The sequence below is a fragment of the Capsicum annuum genome, chromosome 3 (genome assembly GCF_002878395.1).
Source record: "Capsicum annuum cultivar UCD-10X-F1 chromosome 3, UCD10Xv1.1, whole genome shotgun sequence".
In the NCBI taxonomy this organism is placed as follows: domain Eukaryota; kingdom Viridiplantae; phylum Streptophyta; class Magnoliopsida; order Solanales; family Solanaceae; genus Capsicum; species Capsicum annuum.
The window spans coordinates 128,696,342-128,721,603 of record NC_061113.1 but is presented as its reverse complement, the minus strand read 5'-3'; positions in this window follow the sequence as shown (position 1 = coordinate 128,721,603).

Genomic DNA, 25,262 nt, shown 5'->3' with positions numbered 1-25,262 from the left:
TTGATAGTTTTGGTGTCCAACATTCTATCTAGGATATGAGTGGTATGTACCACTCGTATGATTTATGTATGTTTTAGGGAGAGGTCATACCTTTCGACGCTCATATTTAGATTTTATGTTGAGGACATTATAGATATTTCCCACCCCAAAATCATGAACACCCCATGTCTTAAAACACATTGTATTCTCTAATAACACACTTTTAAGGATCAAAATATTTCTAAAAATCTCTCCAATCACTCTATTAAGGATTGGGCTAGGTTTTCTACAAGGTGTTCAGCTAGAGGCTCAAGGATCAAGTTTATTGCATGAATCTCCGTCAATAAGGCATGTGACTCTTCTGTCATTGTTAGTTCTTAAATATCATATGTTATAAATAGTGATTAATGTTCATTAATAGTATTTTTGAAAACCTATGTCGAGGGTTCTGTTGGATATGGTTGAATATTGTTTACTCTTGGTTTAAATTATGTTTATACATATTTTTTGTGATGGTTTGAACATATTGGTGCTTGGTCATTGTTGTTACACAAATGGGTCATGTTTAACCCTAAAATTGATGGTTTTTACATTAGTTTTAGCCTTGATATTGGTAATGCCCTCAACATATTTGTGAAAATTTATAGAGAAAAAACTAGTCACATGTTAAATGATATTTTGAACTAAGTAATTGGACTAATGAATATGAATGGTTGGTAAATATATTTTTGAAGTCCTTGTTGGCTATGAAATGATTTAAATTATAACCTTGGTGGTTTAGTTGGATAAAAGTGGTTGAGTCCCTAAATATTGAATTGAATTAGTGTCTTTGTTAGATAATGGGTACGAGTCCCAAAGTTAATGAATGATTGTTTGATTGATAATGATAAAAGGCATGCTGAACACTTGCATGTGGTTTTGGTATGATCATACCAACGAATTTCCTTTGGTAAGTTATGCTAAATGATGGCTTTAAAGTAGGGTTTAATGTAGAATGTGTTGCCGGCACATGAAAGTTGAGTCTGAAAGACTAACACTAGAAATTTCTCTAGCTGGTGAGTCCCCACAATAAATATATGAATGGGAGCTTCAAGTCCACCATCATACAGGCAAATCTTCTTAAGTCACCTTGAATATACCGGGAGATTTGAGTCCCTTATTTAGGCATAATACCATCTAAAGTGGTTGAGGACAGTCATTGCTAATATCCTAACTTGCATTAAGGTCGAAACCACAAGAGTGAAATTTCAACATCAAATATTATGGGTGATTTAAGTACTATAAGGTTACCCAAGGTGTAAAAAAAACACAACACATAAAATAAAATGGGGGGTTGGTTTGGAGTTTTCAATTTATTACTCTTAAATAGCATATCAACCTACAAGAAAAGTTTCTACCTAAAGTCAAGGTGTGTGTGGGATGTTTATAATTTAACATGAAATCTAGTTGTTGAATACAAAATAGGCTAGGTCGAAAGTCTTTGCGATTAGTTTGGCAACCAATCCTCAAAGATTTCACCTATTGGCTCTTTCGAGCACCTAATGAGTGTGATGTTAATAATCATGCAAAACCTCAATCGGGAAACCACATTTATAGGATGATGCCCATGTAATGACCCACTCTCTATTTACACTTATTTTTAATATTGCAAAAGAAAGTAAACTACATGATTGATTGTCCACCATTTCCTATTCCCCCTATAGCCCTTTTTATAGGATGATATGAGTTACCGAAGGTTCACCCTCATACCTCTTTCAAGGATGATAAAGGCTTTAAAGAGTTTGTGGTTTTCGCCCATCAAACCTATTTGGACATTTGAGATTTTCACCCACAAAGTCCAACTATTAAACTCGACCAATTATGGAATCCATAATAAATAACTAAAAGCATGTAAACCCATCAACACCCATAACAAAAATTGCACTTTAGTTCCACATAACCCGAAGACTAAATACTTATTTCATGGCATCCATATAAATGTAGATTAAAGAAATTCTTAAATACACACTTCAAGTTCACCAATTTTTACAAGAAATTACAAATACACTATGGGAAGATATGTTATCCCTAAAATCTAGGGTTTTACAATCTTTTTATTCACTTCTCTCTTTTTCTCCCTTTTGTTCATGTCTACGAAGAAAGAAGTCTTGGGTCTCATATAGAATTTCGGACTAGCTATGCCTTTTGACCAAAGTTCCATTTTTAATTATTCCTACTAGGCTGTGATAACAGAGACTTCTCCAGGATGGCAGAGAATATGACCGTGGTTGTTTCTGTCCAATTGTGAGCATAATTGATATCACGGTAAGATCTCATGCAATCGTAGTATCTTGACAATCTGGACTGATCATGATCGGGATAACTTAGGTGATGTAGAACTCCAGTTCTTCAACTACACTTCTTTGCTCCCTTTTGTTCGTTTTTAGCTCCAATCCACATCTTTCCATCTTATCATATTGGGGCCTGCAAAATTGAAATATTAGTGCATCTGATCATAAATTATGTCACACTTATTCATTTAAAGCATGGTAATATGCACGAATGGGGAGTACAATTAAGTGGTAGATTTACCACTCACCAAAGGCTATGGTTATTATTTAGTTCATGAGACTACGTGTAATGGGGAACTTCTATCTAAGGGAGAGACGAGTCCATATATCTCATGTGTGGATTTTGCTATGACGGTTATTCTACACAACCCAGGTTAATGATTTCAAAGTTCATGCTTATCTTGTTTCCTATCCCAACATGGTTTATATATGTGTGTGTATATGTATATAATGCATTGGTTATATGCATTAGTTGATTAGTTTAAGCTGTTCGCATTATTTTATCCTTATGCTTTAGTTATATGTTCTTTCTCCGACTGCTAACTATCCTCGAATATTGTATCCCCATGCGATACAAGTGTTGGTCATACTATCACACCTCCTTCTCAGTGACTTGGATTTGGAGACAACCTTTGTTGACTTGAAGTGGTGAGCTTCCATACTTTGAAAGTCTTTATTTTTTTTTTATCTTCTTTTGTCTTTATTGGTTTAGATTTGGATATTGGTTTAGGATATGGTTGTGGGCATGTCATAACCAGATATTCTAGTTTTTTTAGAGGGTTTGTATAGACAAGTTGTGGACTTAGGTATGTTATGGAATTGTGTTGGATTTGGTTATTGTTTTGTGGTTTGTTGATTAGTTAGGTTGGTTTTGGAGGAAATCTTTAATTCTTTTAAGTCTTGGGATGCACATAACAATAATGCCGTAGTTCCAGTCATAAAAAATGTGTATTAGAGCCTAGGTTTATCATAAATTGGGTGTCCACAAATCCATGTCAAGTAGAGTCTCTTTTATGGGTGTTAGCATGCCATACTTATAAAAGAGAGACTATCAGATATTTAAAAATGTTTTTCTTTCTTATTTTCTTATTTTGAGCTATAGAGTCTGAGGTCTTAGATCCTTCTAATTTCTTTTTTCTTATCTTTCATATCATGCCTCCAACAAGACGTGATGTTCATGCAAACTCTATCTCGACTGGAGATAATGTTGATAGGACACACTCTACTTTTAGATTTCCATATGTCTACACTAGTCCTACTCCTGAGTGTGATAATCATACTTAATCACCTAAAGGGGAGGCTATTAATGTTGAGTTTTGTCGCTATATTACCTAGTTAACTTCTTTAGAGATCCTTAATTCTTTTGATTGCAGAGTTATTTTTCTCCATGATTATAAGTCATGATGAAATGCTAAGTTCTTTTGATATATGTTTGCAGTCATGATTTACTCGTTTTTGTGGTCAAAACTGTCTTTAATTTTCTAATATTTAGATTAAAAATTTGTTAGTGTTATAGATTTTTAGGAAATGGTGTAAAACTAAAATAAGAGTGGGCATAATTAGACAATTTTTCTTAGAATTAATCTTTTACTATTTTTCCTATCTTATTTTTGAATATAATTTTTTCAAACATGTTTAATATATTCTATTTTCTTTACTTCACTTACTGATTTATTTCTTGAAGTATTTTTGCGCATTTAGATGTCCCATAGTTTTTCACATACTACCATGAATTTTTTCTTCAAATTTGTTGACTTAAATCCATTTGGTATTTAAAAAGTGTTGTTGCATTAGTATCTATTATGTTTCATATTTGAGATGTGACCTAAAGATTTCTCATCTTATACTCATTATCCTTTTTTTTGAAATAAAATAAGTCTTAAACTATATCATGTCATAGTATTGGTGTAAATATGTGTTAATCAATAAAAAATATTTTTCCAAATTTTAAGCAGAAATACTTGTGTGTCAATGTCTTCTTTTCAAGGATTAGTTGATTATATTGTTCTATGTTTAATTTTTTGTAAAATTGTTTGAGAAAGGGGTCAATTAACTTTTCGTGGGGTAATTTTATTTGTTTTTGATATCATAGTATACTACTTCTTTATGCTTGAGAATACTATTTTTCCATCTCATCATTTATCTATTATGTGTGGACTTTTCGAACACATGCTAATTCATTTTCTTTTATCTTTTTCTTTGCATGAATCTTTTATGGAGTCTAAATAGACTCCTTCCCTCTTGCATTTCGTAATGGGCAAATGAGGTCAACCTCTTTGAGTCATGTTCAATGTTTAAACCGAAGCTCGATTATATGGCATGCAGGTGCAAGAAGATTGAATAAAAAGGAAAATGGGTCAAAATCCATTAATGAGGTCACTAAGAGACTTGAAAAGTTTCGATAACTATTCTCTTATTCTTTATTTATTTGTTTGTTTATTTTTTCATTTATTTGGTCCTCGAAGACAAATTTGTAATTTTATACAGGTGAAGCGGATTTTTGGGCCTTCGATATCCGAAAACTAGCAAAGATAGGTTATGGGCAAAAATCACAAATGATTAGACTACGACTGGTGCAACTAGGGAATAGGTCAAATAAGTAGATTAGGACATGTTCGGGGCCAAAAGTCTAATTAGAATAGGACAGGTTCATTTGAAAGATTTGGGCCTAATGACCTAAGACTTTTAGTCTCCCATTTTCCTCTTTATATGCTAGTTGTTTGCTTAGTTTTCTTAGACTTCGTAAAAATTCCCGCTATGTTGTCAAAACTCGTGTTGCACAAATCTTGAAAAAAAAAAATTTCTTAATCGATTTGTTTTCAAAAATTAACTTTCCCTTTTCATGTTAGTCAAAAAGTTGTTTTCAAATTATCCGGATAAGCACAAATAAGCAGATCTTGGTGCCTCAACAATCTTCCACAATTTCTAAACTTAGTAGATTTTTTCTATTTTGAATCTTTTAAGTAATATTTTTAGTTCTTCTTGATATTTTCTCAAAATTCAAGTGGCAATTCAGAAATTATTTAAATTATTTTGAACTTTTCATTAAGGTTTTGGTTAGTTTAAAAAGTTAAAAAATAATGTATTCCAATCCTTCAAACTGAAAAAAAAAAGGCAAAACAAAGGTTAGAAGTAAAGGGATAGTGAGTAAAAAGACTCTAATTGGAAGGATTATGATCGAGATAGACAGTAAAGGGATATGGAAAGTTATAGTAGTCGTGATTGGAAAGATAGGGATCGTGATTGTCATAGGTACATTCCTTAACATGAGAGACTCAAAGGTAAAGAATCAACTTCCATAGTTTCAAAGAAGTGTAAGAGTGAAGACATGCTTACTCGCATCATTATGTGGATTTAAGGAAATTATCTGATGCTAGGAGATATTTAGAGAAACTTTTCACATCTCAAAAAAACTAATACGTCACACTCAGCCTCAATGAAACAACTTGAAATCCAATTCGGTCAAATTTTTTCCCATATTAATTCAAGACAAAAAAGAGGTCACCCTAGTGATACAATACCAAACTTAAAGGATGTTGCTCATATCATGGATATTGTCAACTAGAGTGAAGGTCTCTAGGTAATAATGTTGTGAGTGTTAATAAAGATTATAATGAGAGAGGCATTAAGGAGCAAGTAAATATGAAGAGTAAGCCGCTTGAGAATGTAAGTGATGATGTCATTATTCCAAATGAGTCAATTGTGGAGAAGCCAAAATTTATGGAATAAAACATTGAGGGAAAAAAGATGCCACAAGAGATTAATACTAATATGTCAAACACAGAGGAGAGTTTAGTTTCCCTAAATCCATAAATGAAAACCCTCATTAATTTCTGAAAAGACTCTATAGATAATAGATGATACATTGCTTAAGAAGTTCCTTTAAAAATTTAGCAACTTATTAGTTAAAATATCATTGTTGGAAACATATCAAAAGATACTTAGTATGTTAAATTTATGAAGGACTTAGTTAAAAAGAAGTGGGTCATGGACCTTAAAATGATTGAAGTGACACACAATTATAGTGCAATAATATCTAGCACTATGGTTGCAATGAAAAAGGAATTGGCTTCATTCACATTCCCATGCACCATAAGAGTGAACAATTTTTTGGAAAGCATTATATGATCTTGGTGTAAGTATTAATATGATTTCATTGGTCATGTTTTGAAAGATACTCTAAGGTTCCCCCAAGACCACCACTATGAGACTCTTAATGGAAGATCATTCTATAAGAAGCCCATGAGTGTATTGTATGATGTACTTGTGAAAGTAGGCCATTTTATTTTCCCATCTAATTTTTTAATCTTGGATTAAAAAATTTACAATAAGGTCCTGATTATTCTTTGAAGTGCATTATTCTCTACAGGCCTGGATTTAGTTTGTTGAGTATGGTGAATTAAAATTTTGAGTCAACAACAAAAAAGTGTCATTCAAAGTGTGAAGATCCTTGAAGCAACCTATGGATTTGCAAGGGTTCTCTATAATTGACGTGATTGAAGATGAAATGGTGTATTCTATGGAATTTTATTTCATAAGTGACCTATTGGTAGGTGTCTTGTGGATTCATGGGAAGTAGGAAATTCAAGACTATGATAAAGTTGTTACATCATTGATGGGCCTTTGTTCTTGTAGTTATAATACATGAAAGTGGGACCTTAACTAGAAAAACTAGAAAACTCCAGCTGCCAAGCCCTCAATTATTAAACCTCTTTAACTCAAAGTTAAGTTGTTGGATCTTCATATTTGGTATATATTTTAGAGTGCACATAATAATTTGCCCATCATTATTGCAGAGAATCTTTTGCCTTGTCAAATGAAGGTCGTTAAATCAATTGAGAGGAGATATATTTATGCAATAGGATGGACCATAGAAGACATTAACGGGATTTTTCTTAGTATTTGAACTCATAAAATAAAATTGGAAATTGATCATATGCATTATGCAGAGCAACATTGATGGCCAAACCCCCCAATGCAAGAGTGATCAAGGTAGAAATTATCAAATGGTAAGATGTGGGTATTGTATAGGAAATTTTGGATAGCATATGTGTGAGTTTCGTCCAGTATGTTCCCATTAAGGGTTGTATTAAGGTGTTCAAAATTGAGAACAATGATTGTGTACCCGTCTCTTTGGTCATGGATTGGAAGGTGTTCACAGATTACCAACAATTGAATTCCTTTATCAAAAAAACCACTTTCTATGTCTTTTATCGACCAAATACTATATAGGTTGGCTTTGAATGGGTGGCATTACCTTCTTGATGGGGATTCCAACAATAATACAATTTTTAAAAATCAAGAGAAAACTACTTTTACATGTCTTTTGTGATATGAAATTCAGCCGCCATCTTTCTAAGGTACATGTTGTCTATATATTTGGATCTAGTGGAGAGTACCATGGATGTTTTTAGGGACGAATTCTCCATTATTGGTGACTCATTTGAATATATCCTCAAACACTTTGGTAAATTCCTTAAACAATGTGTCAAAAAAACATTGTATTGGATATGGAGAAGTTCCATTTAATGGTTAAAACGAGCGCAAAGTTCAATTTAATTGTTAAAATGGGCATTTCACTTGGACACAAAATCTTAGGTCGCGGAATTCAAGTTGATAAAGAAAAATTAGATGTTATTTCCATGATACCTCTTCCATTCTTGAAAGGGTGATAGAAGTTTACTTAGGCATGTTGAGTTCTATAGATGCTTCATCAAAGAATTATCTAACATTGTGCATCCTATGTGTAATCTTCTTGAAATGAGATCAAAGTAAGAATTTGATTGTAATTGCGGAAGAGCATTTAATTGTCTCAAGGAAAAACTTTTGTAGTCACCTATCGTTGTTGCCTTGAATTTGGAATTAACTTTTGAATTGATGTGTGATGATAGTGGTGAGGCATTGGGTGAAGCATTGGTCAAAGGAAAGAAAACATTTTTCACCCAATCTATTATGCTAGCAAGTCTTCAAGCAATTCCCAACACAACTACACATTATGTTCTATGCTTTTAAAAAGATATGTGCCTATTGATAGGTTATAAATGTCATTACACACATGGATCATGCAATACATTATTATTAAATGGCCATGAAAGAAGCAAAGTCTAGATTAATAAGGCAGATCTTTCTCCTGCAAGAGTTTAACTTTGATGTTAAACATTGAAAGAGGAGTGAAAACCAAGCGACAGACCACTTCTCATGACTTGAATCATATGATGTGAGGATAAATTAATTAGAGAAAAATGATGTGTTCTTTTATGTCCCTTTCGAAGATGATGGTACGCTGGTATGCTTATTTTCCAAACTATATAGTGTATGGAAACTCCTTGCTTAATTGAAGCATTATTAAAAGAAGCAATTTTGCCATGATTCTAAATGATACTGTTGGGATGAACCATACATATTTAGGGAGTGTGCAGATAAAGTAATTCAGCTTTGTGCTATGGAGAGAGAAATGAAATTTATTCTTGAGTCTTGTCATTCATCACGAATTGTGGGCTATAATGGTAGTGTACATATATCCGTGAAGATTCTCAAATATGGATTCTATTTGAAAACATTTTAGCGTGATTCACATAAGTTGGTAATGGCATGCAAGAAATACCAAAGGAAAAGTGCGATACCAAGGTGACACAAAATTCCCTTGCATCAAACCACGAATGTGGAATTGTTTGATGTATAGGGTATGGATCTTATGGTAGCCTTTGTAATTCATATGGAAATAGTTACATATTGGTAGCACTTGATTATGTTTCCAAGTGGTTCGAATCCATTGCATTTCCAAACAATCAATCTAGTGAGTTACACAATTCTTGGAAAGATATAATTTTACTTGGTTTGGTACTCCTAATTCTATCATGACTGATAGGGGCTCATATTTTTGCTACCAATCATTTAGATCTTCTCTTAACAAATATGTGGTCAACCATAAGTTTCTTCTCCACACCATCCCCATGCCAATGGTATGGTGGAAATGTCTAATCAAGAGATAAAAGAGATTTTTCCAAAAGTTATGAATACGAGTAGAACTAATTAGGCACAAAAACATGATAATGACTTGTGGGCCTATAGCCTTGTCTTAATACCCTTATTTGTATCTCATGGTATTAATTAGAGTTAGTACATGTTTTACATGTGGCCTTTGAATTGGAGCACAAGGCATTGTGTGTCACAACTCTATTTCTTAGGTCATTATGGCACCTACTATAACCCACTAGTAGGCAAGCCAACCTGTAGTTTGGAACGACTAGTAATGGACATGATCAGATAAATGAGCCCATGTAAAAGAAAAAGATCCAATTGGATTGGAATTAAGAGAAAATTTCCACTAATGTTGATCCATAAAGTCCAACTAAAAAATAGTGTAGTCTACACTATGAGTTAAAACTAAGCACAAATGATGAAGCCTATCCTCAATAGCAATTAGAATCTCATATGCATCCTCGTTTGGTGTATTAAAAACCCTAAGTAAATCCAATCTAAAGAATCTACCCAACATCTTCTGCTTCTAAGAAGTCATAGTGGGCTGGGCAACCAATGGTTGTGCTACTACCATCAAAGAAGTTACCAGCGCAAGAGGGACCTTAACTCCGAGGCCCGCAGCTATATGTTGGGCCTTTACTATATTACCACTCTGACTTGTAAACTATAAACCATCGTATGGCGCACCACTAAATAACCCCAAGAGATAAATCAAAGCATCTGTAAGCACTGAATAGAAAATAAACCCTGATGAAGCCTATGATTATCCCTAGAACACCTTTAGCTGGGGCGAAAGACCCTTGGCTTACCAATAAGAATAAGTTCATGTGATGGCCCCTGATCCTTGACCTTATCTGTGAACACCTCTCGAGGCTATCCCTGACCTCTAGGTAATCAACTAACAGTGAAAAGTTCCCTAGGCTCATTCTTAGGAACCTCATATTCTGTAGCGGTACCAGACGTCCTAGGCATCTACGAAAGAGCAAAGTAAAAGGAATTGTTTAGAAATAACATCATACATAAAATCAAATAGGTTAAAGAACTAAAGAACTCCAAAGAATTTCCATTGGCTCCCAAAGATATGAAATGGTCATCATCTTTCCAATCTACTGGACTCTACTAGACACTGGCTCTTGTACTAATAATTTTGGTGAAACATAGATTTGATACAAATTTTTCAAGACCCAATTAACGAGTCATCATGCCGCCTACTAAACCCAGCCTTTAGGTATGATAAACAATATCCTAGAACCATTAACATTGGGATAACTTGAAGGGAATGCCCTAAGAAAAGCCATATAGATAATAAAGATAGAAATAAGCAAGCCACATGATAGTCGAAGGGTAGATATGACACTAGAAATATCACATAACCTGGTAGAGCTAATATAAGAGCTACAATAAATACTATTCATGTTATAAAATAGTCAATATCATCCTGTCTAAAACTAAAGACTAGACATAAATAAAATAGAGGGAAATAGGATGGCTTCGACTCCAAGAGCTACCTTATCTTTGAATCAACCATTACACAATCCTTAAATCTGTGGTAGAAAGTATTTCTCAAATCTGTACAAAAAAAGTACAGAAGTGTAGTATGAGTGCTCAGTAGGCATGATCGGTCGACTGAACTAAACCATGACATAAATATGATAAAATGCTAAATATCATAACTTAAGTCAAGGTAACGGATCAAACCTGAAGCAACTCCAATATAGTAGTACATAATTTAATCAATTGCCATAATAATAATAATGCAATATAAATGGTCAGATAGGTGCAATTATAACTACAAAATTTGCCTCCATATGTCAATAATTGTGAAAATATAAACAACCCAATATATGCCCCTATAAGCCTGGAGGGTACAATTAAGTGAAGCATAAACTGTAGCATCATCACTTACCACCTCCCATGAAGCAATGATAATCTAACCCTATCGCACCATACTATAACCCATTATCTCCATATTACGTCTCATTAATACTATATATATCAATATTATGAAACAAGTGCCGTATAATTTATGTCATATGTAATAGCCGAATTTGAACATGTAATCATATAATAAAAATCATAAGAAATATCATCAATGTCTTTCAACAAAAATCATGTCAATAACTTAGAAAATTTTTTAACTTGAATCAGTAGTTTAATAACCAATAGTATAATAACCTTTTGGGATTTAACTAGGTATGTATGGCATCAACAACATCATTAATATCAAGACATATACTAGTAAACATCTATATATTATTAATATTACTATCAATGTCATAAACTGCAACATAATCACTAGTATAACCCATAACAATCAATTCTCACTATCAACCTATCACAACCATTAAGTGCAAAAACTTGTTAAAATCAAAATCAACCTCTGATATCTATCCAGAATAATCATTAAGTATCGAAACACATCAAGTCTAAGTGTGAGAATTTTTAATCACCTGAAAAGCATTTAAGAGGTTTAACTCTACTAGTTATAGTCTTGACCTAAGGCTTTTTAGGGGAAACCATGATCCCCCAAGTTCCATTATAAGGGAATTCTACCCATGACTATACTAAGGTGTCTAAATCCACTTTTAGATGGTAAACAATTCTTAGTTTTCCCTAAGATAGCAATTATATTGAGGAATTAAGCAACTAAGCCAACTATGCCCAAATTTTGGTCTTCAGATAGCCTAAGAGGTCCAACTTACCCAAGAATTGAAAAATTCATAATGAATACCTAAAACTTATCAAAAATCTCACATTATATCATAAAATACTCTGACATGGTCGATCTAAGAAGAAAGGAAACCTATCTTACCTAGACGGCAAAAAGAGCTTGAAATTTTGCTAAATAACTAAATTCCCTTCTGAGAAGTTGTTGTAAGGTGCCACATTATCAAAATCATAATATACTCATTAAGATGAGAACAATGATGCGCATATTACACTATTTGTCTTTGGGTCCAAAAAAAGCACAAATTCTATGTGGATCTATTCACGACAATTGTTTTTCAAAAACCAACCCATAATTTCCTCAAGCTCCGGGAGTAATTCATCTTAAAAATTGGTCAAATATGAGCTATATTGAGGATAAATTAAACCCCAATGTTCTAGGAATTTTTTACAAGAAAAGAAAAAATAAAAGATGAAATTAGAGAAATCATAGTGTGGGAATCAAGAAAGAAAATTAAATTAAGCTTTTGAAATCACTCACAAGCTTAAATCAAAGGACATCACACTCTCTAGTGTATTAGATCCCCTAGAATGGATGAAAAATATGCAAAAAGGTCCTTTCTATACCCTTCCCAAGTGATTGGGTATCGATATTACGATCTGAGCCTGTTGATTGCCATATATTGTGACTGTCCAAACTAGTCACGTTTGAAGCATCTAGGTGGCCTGCCAAGGGAGTCATGATCACTCCTCATTGTCTTGTTATCCTCGATGGCACCATATAAAGTTGAGACTTAGAATTTTCCAAGCCTTCGGGATTCATCAGAAATTCCTTATATGCAAATGATCTATGCAAACATACCAAATTTTATATTTTGAAATCAATGGCACAGTAAAAATTTCCATATAGTGTCATCTCGATGAAAAATGGGTACCACAAAAATTTCCTACTTTCATAGATTTCTGACTAATAGGTTGAATGATCTCGAGTATTTCAAGACCTGAACAAAAAGTCCACATAACCTAAAATTGACATTCTAGAGCTAATGGTATAGTCTGAATTAGCATCCAAGGTTGTTTGACTGATGTTTTTCCTGGTGGCCATTTGGAAGAAACTAAGACTTCAAAAAAAATTGGATCAAAAAACAAAACAACTGCCTGATAAACAAATGGTCAATTCCAGCAAGTCATAAATAACTTAGAGCAACTATAGGAATGACTAACATTAAAAATAGGTGGAAATATAGAAAATGCCTGAAGGATCATTCTAGGATCATTACAATGACCACTACTTAAAGGACTTTAATACGAAAAAATGGATAGAAAGACCACGAAGGCCCAAAGGCATGATATACTTGGCTTGCATGCTCCTAGAATGACTTTCAATAGCCTCCAAGAAGACATGATGCTTCCAAGGGATTTAGCCCAAATTATGTCTTTTCTAACAAACTTTGTTTCCTCACTTATCAAACAATAAAAACTAAACCTCAACCACCAACTAGATATTAATTGAATGTAGGTACGCAAATACTCAAAAATTCAAACAACAACACAGCAATGCCAGCGTAATCAAGGAAAACCTCATATAAGCTGAAAGCATCCAGGGCATGAGTCATGCAACCAATTCTAGAATCAAAATATATCATCTTTTTTTCCTTTCCAAATAAGTTATCCACTCCAAAATAAGAACAATGTCACCTGGGTCATGTCCGTACAATTTTATCACACTAACTTTGAGAACATAAGTTGATCCACTGATAACGCTCAATCTACAGCTCTCGTGGGAGTGTAAAGCGGTCGTTAGCAAATATAGAACCCAACCTGGGTTGGGTATCGATCCCACAGAGAATAGCTTGGCCAACAAGCAAGAGAAATTACTAGACTTTTAGTGCAAGTCTCGTAGGAAAGGGGGGATTGTAGTATGTAACCAAAACAAGAATGTAAGAACTGAAAATAGCAAAATAAAGAGAGATTGTCACGTGTGTTGTAAACAATGAGAATTGAGGCGTTGGGGTTATGTCCACCTTCTGAGGTATACGTCTCTATTGGCTATGAGTGTGTAGAGTCTTGACATGTAATTGCTTATAGAGAATTGTAGTCGATGGTAAATCCAAGCGTCTCTCGACCTAAACAAGGACTATTTCACTTTAACTCTCTCGAGCTTAAAGCGTGACTAACGGTACGAATTCTCCAAGAAGTTAGTCCAGGTACGGCACTAGCTTTTTAATAGGAAAGGGTGTCCTACTACCTTGACATTATCTCTTTTCCAGACAAATAACTTTTCTCTCGAACAAGTCAGATGTTAGACTGGCGTTGGTCTATGCGTCTTCTTTTCTAGACAAATAACCTTTCTCTCGAACAGGTTAGATGTTAGAATGGCGTGTTCTTGTGTTTGAACCGCAAAGAATGTAGATTTAAGATGAAGAGAATAATGATATAAGCAATATACTTGTCTTGAACTCACAAACTCATAGCTATAGATAGTAACTCATTCGGCTTCCATAACCCCAACTAAGAGATTTAGTTACCCATGAATGCGAAGGATATCACGTTTTGCATGGTGGATGGCGTGAATAGTAGGTGTTTGGCGTGTGGTTTTAGTGATTCCGTAGCAAGTAACGATTCTCTTGTTGTGGAATTTAAGAGTAGAAGAATGAAGAATTGAGAATGGGTTGTAGGAAGATGTCTTAATTGTAAGGAGATGAATGAATTGTCAGAATGTCTCCCCCCCCTCTTAAAATCTCTAACATGATAGGGTATTTATAATACTCCTATCCTACTCCTCCTAAACTAATAAAATAAATAACCAAATCCTAATATACTAATGAAATCCTTGACCCAATTGTACTAGGGTAAGGTTACAAAATTATAATCCAAATAGAATGATGAAACACATAACCTAATTGCACTAGGTTAATGTATTATGGCAAAAATCCAGCTTTGTGTCTGTAAGTCCCAAAGTCTTCAGAAATGCTGTTTTAGCCCGGGACAGATTTTCCATGCAGCAGATTTAGTCCTTTATGCGTCCAGCTCCTTTCCATCTCGTTTGTGAGCTTTCTTTTGCGTCAAGTAAGCCATAAATTGCTGTATTTTGCATCATTTATACCTGAAACTTTCCTAATCACATTTGTTAGCTCATTTACAGGAAAAAGGACTAAAAGTGTACGAAATAGATAATTAGTTCTCGAAACTAGGCTAAAATATGGGCAAAATATATTGATATAGGCGCGTAATTTCGCCTATCATCATCCACCAAAAATCTATACTGGAACGCATAAGAATAAACTCATAAGGAGATAACTGGTCACGTAAATAGAGATAACTAAGGTTTGTAAAAGATGAAAATGCTACAACTTTTCTAAATGATAATCAAATCTAGAAATCAGGATTTTGAAGCATAACTACTCACCACCAAATGATTCACTCCACTATGACCTATCAATTAAGAATGAAATCATGTTTAATCCAACAAAAGTATACTACTCTTGCTGAGTATATTATCAAAGATTCCCCTAGAAGATTTGAAATCAAGGTCAAGAATAAAGGAACTAATACTATGCTAATCAGACTACAATCCAAAAACCAACCAACCATATTACATTGGAACTAAAGAAAATAAAATCAGCAACTACAGAGTAGAATTATCCATCCTAAAGATGAAATCCCAACTATGAAAGTCCTAAAAATTAAGGCTACAACAAATATCTTATGACTCCAAACTAAATTCTCAACACCAATACTGAATCGCTCAATCTCAAATACCCAAACCAAACCTATAATGGGTAAGCATCCATACTATAAATAAATTATAACATCCAATGCATCTAATTTGAAATCTAGCCAGCAAGCTTTAACTACGGCCTCTTACACAAATCAACTTGTTGTAGCCCAGGTGTTGGGTGCCACAAATTTTGAAATTTTAAACTCACTCACCAGATTACAATGCACCTAAAGATTCGTAATGCATTATTACAGGTCTTTGAGACCCAATCATAGCCTAGCTAGTATATTGGCCTTGAGTTTCTGTTGTGACTATGACTATGGGTTATTAGTCATAAAAACTTAAAACAAGTCATATAGTTCCATCTGTATCCAAACTAGTATGATGCCTAAAGTATTCTTTCTTTACTTTGACTTGGACCGTCCAGGTCGTCAGGTCTCTTAGTGATTCATAGGGTATGAGAAGTAGGTCTACTAGAAAGGCATACCCCAGCTATTGTATCGACTATGAATCATTGTGAAGAGATTCAATATGTCCTCATGAGTATTATAGTGACTCGTAGTCACTGGCAAAAAAATTTTAACTTTTAATTAAGGGAACTTTAGACATTTTCCTCTTTCCTAAATTTTGACCCACGAATTAAAACCCCTTTAGGGTGTCATTATCACTTTAAAAATAAATTTAAATAACTTCATAATCTCTCATAATTTCTCTCAAAGTACTTAAGGTTTCTAAGAAGTTGATCAATTAGAGCTTCTAATGTCATATTCTCACTACAACTCTTATTATTTTAGGCATGTTACACTTCCACGACTATTATTTTCTAAAAACATGTGTTTTAAATTGTTAGAGCCCTAAAAATTTATAGCTTAATCAGTCCTTTAAGCTTTTCAGGGGTCTCAGACTTAGAATATTCAGTTAAATATTCTGACTTAGTTATATTTTTAGCCTTTGAAAGATGGAATTTTTACTTCATGACGTTAATGCCCTTTAAAATTCTATATTTGATTTAATTCATGATTAGTAAGGTCAATAGGTGAACCCGGACAAGTTTTAAATTTTTCAGACCTCGTTTGAAGCTCTTTTGAAATCCTAAAATAGTGAACTAATGCGATCTTGGTGCATCGCGTCGACTATCACATTGATTAATATTTTTCCAAGCTACCAGCATCAAATTCTAGTGAGTCAATGCTAACTTGGTATGATTTGTTGGATATCGCGTCGATGCCATCAATGCACCGCGTCAACCAGCGCATTGGTAACCTAATTTTCAGTCATTTAAAATCCACATCTCAAGGGGTAATTGGGTCTTTTTGCCACACCCTTCATCCCCCATAAAAAGAAATTTAGCCCCTTTAGAGGAATAATACAATCATTATTCATAAAATCCTCAAGAACAAAACCCTAGGGCTATTAATCACAGAGTCAAATTCAAGAGATTTCACCATCAATCCTTCCAAATTCAAGTAATAAGGTTTGTAAAGTGTTCATCCAAGGGTCCCTTCCACTCTTAGGGTTCAAGAAACTTCTTTTAAAAGTATAAGTTGTGTTGTCCATGTTGTGGGTTTGAATGTAATCATGTTGATGTTGTGGTATGTATTTCAAGTTGAAATTTTTAATGTATTTCTTTATATTATGGTGGCATGTAAGTTGAGTTTTGATTCTTTTATGTAGAAACCCCTGAATTATGAATTAATATGGTAGTCATGATGTATTAGTATTGTTGCTCATGTCTTATTATAAAGCCATGTCTTTTAAGTGTTTGATGGAATGTTCATGAGGTTACTTTAATGAAATTATGACATGTTATCATGCATTTCTATTCAAGTGAAAGTTCACGACTTTCAAGGTTTGATGAAATACCTCATTAATTGTATTGTAAGTTGTTGACTATTTTCAAGTATTCAAGAATTGTCATGCTTATTATCTTCATGTTATCGAGTCTTGGATATTTAATACCCGATAAATTAGCTGGGTCCCTAGAGCCAGTGTCAGCTACAGAATTCATCTCAATCATGTCACGATTAGTAGTACTCTCATCAAGTCTCAGAACTCAGGAAAACTCAGTAGTATTTAGCTCAGACCTCAGTAAAATCAGTCTAGATCGGTCCAGTATACTTAGTTCAGTGTCTTTTTAGTTAGGAGTAGGATTTAGCACTGAGTGAACCCAAGGATGAGGGCTTACTTTCCAATAGAGGGTGTGATCCTTAGAAGCAGTCCTTGTGTTCTAGAACTACGTAGCTAGTATAGGTTGAGACATTAAACCTTCTAGATGAGGGTTGATGAGGTGTCTTAACCTGTCAGTTGAGGGTCCCACCATTCTCATTAAAGTACCTGATAGATGAGGTAACTCTGAGATTGTCTTTAACCGTGGCATAGTATTGATACCCTTCCAACTTAGATTAAAGTTTGGACCCCAAATCATTTAAGAAGGGGTATGTCGGTTAGATGATTATCTCCTATAGTCTCAGTCTCAGTTATCAGTAAAGAACTTAGATAGTTCTACAGATTTTAGGACTATCATATATAGTCACTCAACTCAGTATGGAACTCAGCCAGTTCTATCAGAATTAGGACTATCAAAAATAGTCACTCAGTAATAGTATATAAGTTATTAGTACATCAGTTATCATTAACCGATGTTACCAGTAAACTTAGTATTTAGTATTATTATGACTTCAATTATAGCTTCTGTATTCATGCATGTATTTCTCACTCAATCATGTTCATGTTACTTAGTCAGTTATAGTTAATGCATGTGAGCCCTTGCATTCAGCCTACCTCAATTTGTAAACAAGTACCTTCACACGTACTGACACATACTTTTATTTTGCTTTATGGTGTTTTATACCATAGGTTCATAGGCTCAAGTTCCATATCACACGTAGATAGACTCAGATTCAGCCACTAGTAGTAGACTAGCAGTGAGTCCTCATCATTTAAGGATATTCTTTTATTTTGTTATCTCATTACATTTAGTATTTCAGTAGATGGAGTTAGTTAAGGAATTGTCCCATCAACTCCACAGTTTAGACAGAATAGTTAGAGGCTTTCTAGACTAGTTTTTTATATAGTTGTTCAGTATTGGTATTGTGATACCTTATTTTAGTTTTATTTAAGTAATTTGAACCTTATGAAATTTCAGCCCATTATACTGTATATGACATATTATTACTTAGTTATTGCAGTAGGTACCAGTCATGGGATAGCTTATGCTCCTTTATGGTTAGGAGCATCGTATATCATCCAGGGTATAGACTCGAGGCATTACAAACTTGGTATTAGATCCTATGGTTAAAAAGTGTCCTAGGAAGACTAAAAGTCATATATAGTAGAGTCTTGTGCATGGGTGTGTAGCGTGCCACACTTTTGGACAGAAGGCTACAAAATGATTTAGGAACAGTTTCCCTTTTTTCAATATACATGTCATGCTAGTGAGTATGATCTCTAGATACACTATCTTTCTAATTCAAGTTGTTGTTCCATCTACAAAACATACCTCCAAAAAGGACTTGGGGAAGAGGAACAGGAGATCAGTCAGCCTGATCAGCCAAATCCTTTGGGTGAGCATGTCTCCCATACTGAGTTCATAGTAACTTTCACCAACATAGCTCATTTAGTTGCTGCTCAAATTAAATGTCCAACTACCATTCTGACTAGCCTAGTGGCCAATAGTGTAGCAGTCAATATTTGGGGCCTTACCTGAATGAACCCTTCATCTTTCACAGGGTCTAAGTTAGAAAAGGACCCTCAAGAATTCCTTGATAAGTTACAGAAGGTTATAAATATTATGGGGGTGACAGCTAGTGAGAGTGCTGAGCTAGTTGCATATCAGTTATAGGGTATGGATCACACTTGGTTAAAATAGTAGAAAATAGAGAGGGCTATAGATGTAGGGCCCATAGAGTGGGAGGAGTTTACCACTACTTTTCTATATAGATTCATTCCCCTAGAGCTAAGAGAAGCTAAGGTATCTGAGTTTATTAATCTAAAGTATGGCAATAAAACAGTGAAAGAGTGTTCTCTCAAGTTTACTTAATTAGCTAGATATGCTCCTTATGTGGTGGCAGATAGCAGATCCCAAATAAGCAATTTTGTGTCTGGAGTGAATGATAATATGGTCAGAAAGTGTAGGACCCTAATGTTAATCAGTGAGATAGACTTGGCTATGATGATGACCCATGCTCAGTAGATAGAGGATCAGAAGAATAAGGAAATAGAAAAGCAGAATAGAAGAGCTATAACTAGTAGCTTCCACTTTTCTTAGCCTAAGATAAAGGGTGGGAATCATTCTTAGTTCCACTCAAATTCTTCAGTTCCACCTCCATCCTAAACAAGTACTCTAGTGTTGAAATTTTGAGACTGCAATAGAGATAGGGCATCAAGACCTAAACCTCAAGGCAGTATTAGTAGTGCCTGAACCAATTCTTTTTGTCAGACTTGTAGCAAGAATGATTAGGGTATCTGCAAGGCTGGTAGTGATGTGTGTTTTGGATATGGCAAGCAAGGACACCGAGTCAGAGGTTTTCCCCAGTCAGGTTGCCAAGGTCAGCATAACCATTTTCCATCTCAGTCCGCCCGAATCAACAAGATACCGCATCAAGTGCAACCAGTGGGCAGCACCCAAATAGACTCTATTCTCTTCAGTCCTGATAGGATCAGGGAAATTCTCCTAATATGGTCACTATAACATTTCAGATCTTTTGTATACATGTTTATTCTTTGCTAGACCAAGCAACTTCCTTGTCTTCTATTATTCCTTATGTAGTGGTTGATTTCAGAGTTAGTCTTGAAATTTTAGCAGAGCCTTTCCCCGCCTCTACCCCAGTGGGTAAATCTATCATAGCCCAGTGGGTATATAGGAACTATTCGGTTATGGTATCTCAGAAAGTCACTTTAGCAGACTTAGTTAAGTTAGAGATGAACAATTTTGATGTCATTCTCTTCATGGATTGGCTTCATTCCTGTTATGCCTCAGTCGACTGTATAAATAATATTATCTAATGTAAGTATCCGAGTGAACCTGTAGTAAAGTTGAGAGGTATTACTTCAGCCTTCAAGGCTCAAGGGATGTGTTTATCATCTTGAGCGAGTCAGAGACTCTAGTTCAGAAACTCCCAGTCTTGGGTCAGTTCTAGTGGTGAATGAATATTCAGATGTATTTCTAGAAGATCTACCCAGAGTTTATCCTAAAAGGGAAATTGACTTCAGAATAGACCTTTTTCAAGACACTCATCCCATTTCTATTCCGCGTTACAGAATAGCACCTGTAGAACTCATAAAATTAAAATAATAGTTGAAGGACCTCTAAGACAAGGGATTCATCAAACCCAGAGTGTCCCCATAGGGTGCTCCAGTTTTAGTCGTGCATAAGAAAGACGGTTCTCTCAGAATATGCATAGACAACCTTCAGCTAAATAAACTCACATTCAAGAATAAGTATTCCCTTCCCAGAATTGACAACTTATTCGACCAACTTCAGGGAGCAAGTTACTTCTCTAAGATAGACCTTAGATTAGGATACCATCAGCTCAGAGTCAAAGAATGTGACATCTCAAAAATAGCTTTCAGCACTCAGTATGGTCTCTTCGAATTATTAGTCATGTCCTTTGGTTTTACCAATGCCCCAGCAAGCTTCATGGACTTGATGTACCGTGTGTTCAAGTAGTACTTGGGCATGTTCGTCATAGTCTTTATAGATGACATTCTTGTTTACTCCCCTTGTGAGCATGATCATGCAAATATTCTAAGAATAATATTGCAGAATCTCATAAATCATCAGTTGTTCGCCAAATTCAGTAAGTGTGAATTTTTGCTAAGGTCAGTAGCATTCCTTGTTCATATCATATCTGGTGTTGGCATTAGTTTTGATCCCTAAAAGATCGAAGAGGTGAGAAATAGAAGTTAAAGACTTCACTCACCTTAGCTCTAGTTTTGACTCTTGCAGATAGTTCAGATGGGTTTGTGGTATACTGTGATGCATCCAAAGTAACTTTGGGTTGTGTCCTCATGCAGCATGGTAAGGTCATAGTCTACACCTCCAGACATCTTAAACCTCATAAGAAGAATTATCCAACTTATGATTTTGAGTTAGCAGTAGTAGTATTTTCTATGAAGATTTGGAGGCACTACTTGTACAAGGTACATGTAGATGTGTTCATAGATCACAAAAGCCTTCAGTATGTTTTTTCCCAGATAAACTTAAACCTTCATCAGAGAAGATGGTTGGAGTTCTTAAAAGACTATGATAGGAGTGTTTTGTATCACCGGGGCAAGGCCAATGTAGTGGCTGATGCTCTCAATAGACTGTTTGTAGGCAGTGTTGCACATGTTGAGAATAGTAAGAAAAAGTTAGTTCAGGAAGTTCATTAGTTTGATCAACTAGGTGTCCACTTAGTCGATTCAGTAGAAGGTTGTGTATGGGTTCAGAACAGTTTAGAATCATCTCTAGTCTCCAAAGTGAACAAAAAGAAGGATAGAGATCCCAGTTTAATCAAGTTGAAAGGGTCAGTCAGAGATCAGAAGGTAGAGGTTTTCTCTCAAGGGGGAGATGGTGTTTTGCATTGTCAGGGTCATCTATGTGTACCAGGTGTGGATTACTTGAGGTAGGGAATTCTTGTAGAGGCTCATGGTGCACGTTACTCTATTTATCCAAGGACAACTATAATGTACCATGATTTATGGGAGATCTATTAGTAGAGTGAGATTATGACAAATATTACAGAATTTGTGGCTAAGTGCTTAAAATGTTAGCAGGTTAAGATTGAGCATCAGAATATAAGTGGGTCAATGTAGGAGTTTAGTATCCCTACATAGAAGTGGGAAGAAGTGAACATGGACTTTATGACTGGTTTTCCTCGTACTCGTCACCAGCACGATTTAGTTTGGGTCATCGTAGACAGGGTGACTAACTCAGCTCACTTCCTTCCAGTCCATACCGTATTCAGCTGTGGATTATTCCAAACTCCTTATTAGGTAGCTAGTTAGATTACATGGTGTTTCATTGTCCATTGTCTCCGATAGAGGTACCCAGTTCACCTTTCATTTCTGGAAGGTATTTCAAAAGGGTCTAGGTACTCGAGTTCATCTCATTACACCCTTTTATCCCCAGACAGATGGTCAAGAAGAAATAACCATTCAAACTTTGGAAGATATTCTACGAGCGTATGCGATAGATTTTAAAGGTAGTTGGGATGACCAGTTTTCTTTGATTGAGTTCATATACAACAACATCTATCATTCCAATATTCAGATGGCTATGTTTGAAGCTCTCTATGGTAGGAGATGCAGATCTCCAATCTCTTGGTTCGAAGTAGGTGAGGCCACAGTTAAAGGGCCTGACCTAGTATTTGATACCTTAGAAAAAGTTCAGTTGATCCAAGAAATGCTTAAGACAGCTCAAAGACAATAGAAATCGTACGTAGATGTGTGGAAAAAAGATCTTGAGTTTGAGATTGGCGTTTATGTGTATTTGAAAATATCTCTCGTGAAGGGAGTGAAGATATTTGGCAAGTAAGGAAAGCTCAGTCCCGGATATGTCGGTCTCTTCAAAGTTCTCAATTGTTTAGGCAAAGTAGCTTATGAGCTCGAATTGCCTTCAGATCTAGCTTCAGTGCACCCATTGTTCCATGTCTCCTTGCAAAAGAAATGCATAGGATACCTAGCAGTGGTAGCCTTTATAGAGGGTATAGATATTCAGAACAACCTCTTTTTCAAAGTGATTCGAGTCAAAATCCTTAACTATCTGAGTCGTAGATTAAGGAACAAAGAAGTCCCTATAGTCAAAATTCTTTGGCAGAATCAGTCGGTTGCAGGAGCTACTTGGGAAGAAGAAGCGGACATGCAGACCAAGTATCCTCACCTCTTCTCCGCAAACTTAGACTCAACCCAAGGTAATAGTTTTCCCTAAGCATATTCAGTTCTTATTTAGATTTCAATTACAAACTTAGTATCAAATACCATTGCATGTTCGATCATATGTTCATGAGTCTGTTCAGTCATGAACCTATGCTTCAGATTTGCATGTTCAGTATGAGAAACTCAATTTATCAGAAGTCCAAGTTATAAACTTATGAATCACCTTAGTTATGTACTCATGCATCAGATATGCATGTTTAGTGTGGTAATTCAGTATATTAGTAATATCATTCCTATAGTTATGTCCCAGATGTCCTTGTCTAGTAAGTAGATTCATCCTAGTAGTATTCTCAGTTCAGTTTATCCCATTCGAGGATGAATATTCCCGAGGAAGAGATGTTGTAAGACCCCGCAAAATTTCTAGCTTAATTCAATCCATTAAGCTTGTCAAGGGATCCCAAACTTAGAATATTCAACTAAATATTTAGACTTGGTTATATTTTTTGTCATTTGCAACCAACTATGACTTTAAAAAAAGAAATTGGATCTAAAAACAAAAGAACTACCTGATAAACAAATGGTCAGTTTCAGCAATTCATAAATGACTTGGAGCAGCTATAGGAATGATCTAATATTAAAAATAGGTGGAAATATAGAAAATGCCTAAAGGTTCATTCCAGGGTCATTACAATAACCACTACTAAAAAGACTTTCATACAAGAAAATGGATAGAAAGATCACGAAGGCTCAAAGGCATGATGTTCTTGGCCTGTATACTCCTAGCATAACCTTCAAGAACCTCCAAGAATACACATGCTTCCAAGGGATTTTGCCCAAATTATCACTTTTGTAACCAAATTTCTTTCCTCACTTCTCAAACAAGCAAAACTAAACTTCAACCACTAACAAGATATTAACTAAATCAAGGTAGGTAAATGCTCGCAAATTCGAAACACGGCACAGTAATACCAGCATAATCAAGGAAAATCTCATCTAACCTGAAAAAATCTAAGGCATGAGTCATGCAACCAATTCTAGAATCAAAATATAACTTCCTCTTTACCTTTCCAAAATAAGCTATCCACTCCAAAATAAGAAGAATGTCACCTAGAACTTTGAGAATAAAAGTTGATCGACCAAAAATCCATACTTGAAAGCATAAGAATATGCTCATAAAGAGCTAACTAGTCACATAAATAGAGATAACTACGGCTTGTAACATATGAGAATGCTACAACTGGTCAAAATATTAATCAAATCTAGAAACTAGGATTTAGAAGCACAACTGCTCACCACCAAATGATCTACTCTAATACGTCCTATCAATCGAGAATATTACCATGTTGAATCCAACAAAAGTGTACTACTCCTGCCGAGTAGATTATCAAAAATTCCCCAAGAAAATTAAAAATCAAGGTCAAGAATAAAGGAACTAAAACTATGACAATCAGACTACAATCTAAAAACCAATCGACCATATTACATTTAAACTAAAGAAAATAAAATAGACAACCACACAGTAGAATTATCCATCTTAAAGATGACATCCCAACTACGAAAGTCCTAAAAATGAAGGCTACAAAAAATATCTTATGACTTCAAACTAAATTCTCAACACCAATGTTGAATCGCTCACTCTCAAATACCCAAACCAAATCTAAAGATGGGTAAGCATCCAAACTATAAATAAATTATAACCTCTAAATCTCAATTCTAATGCATCTATT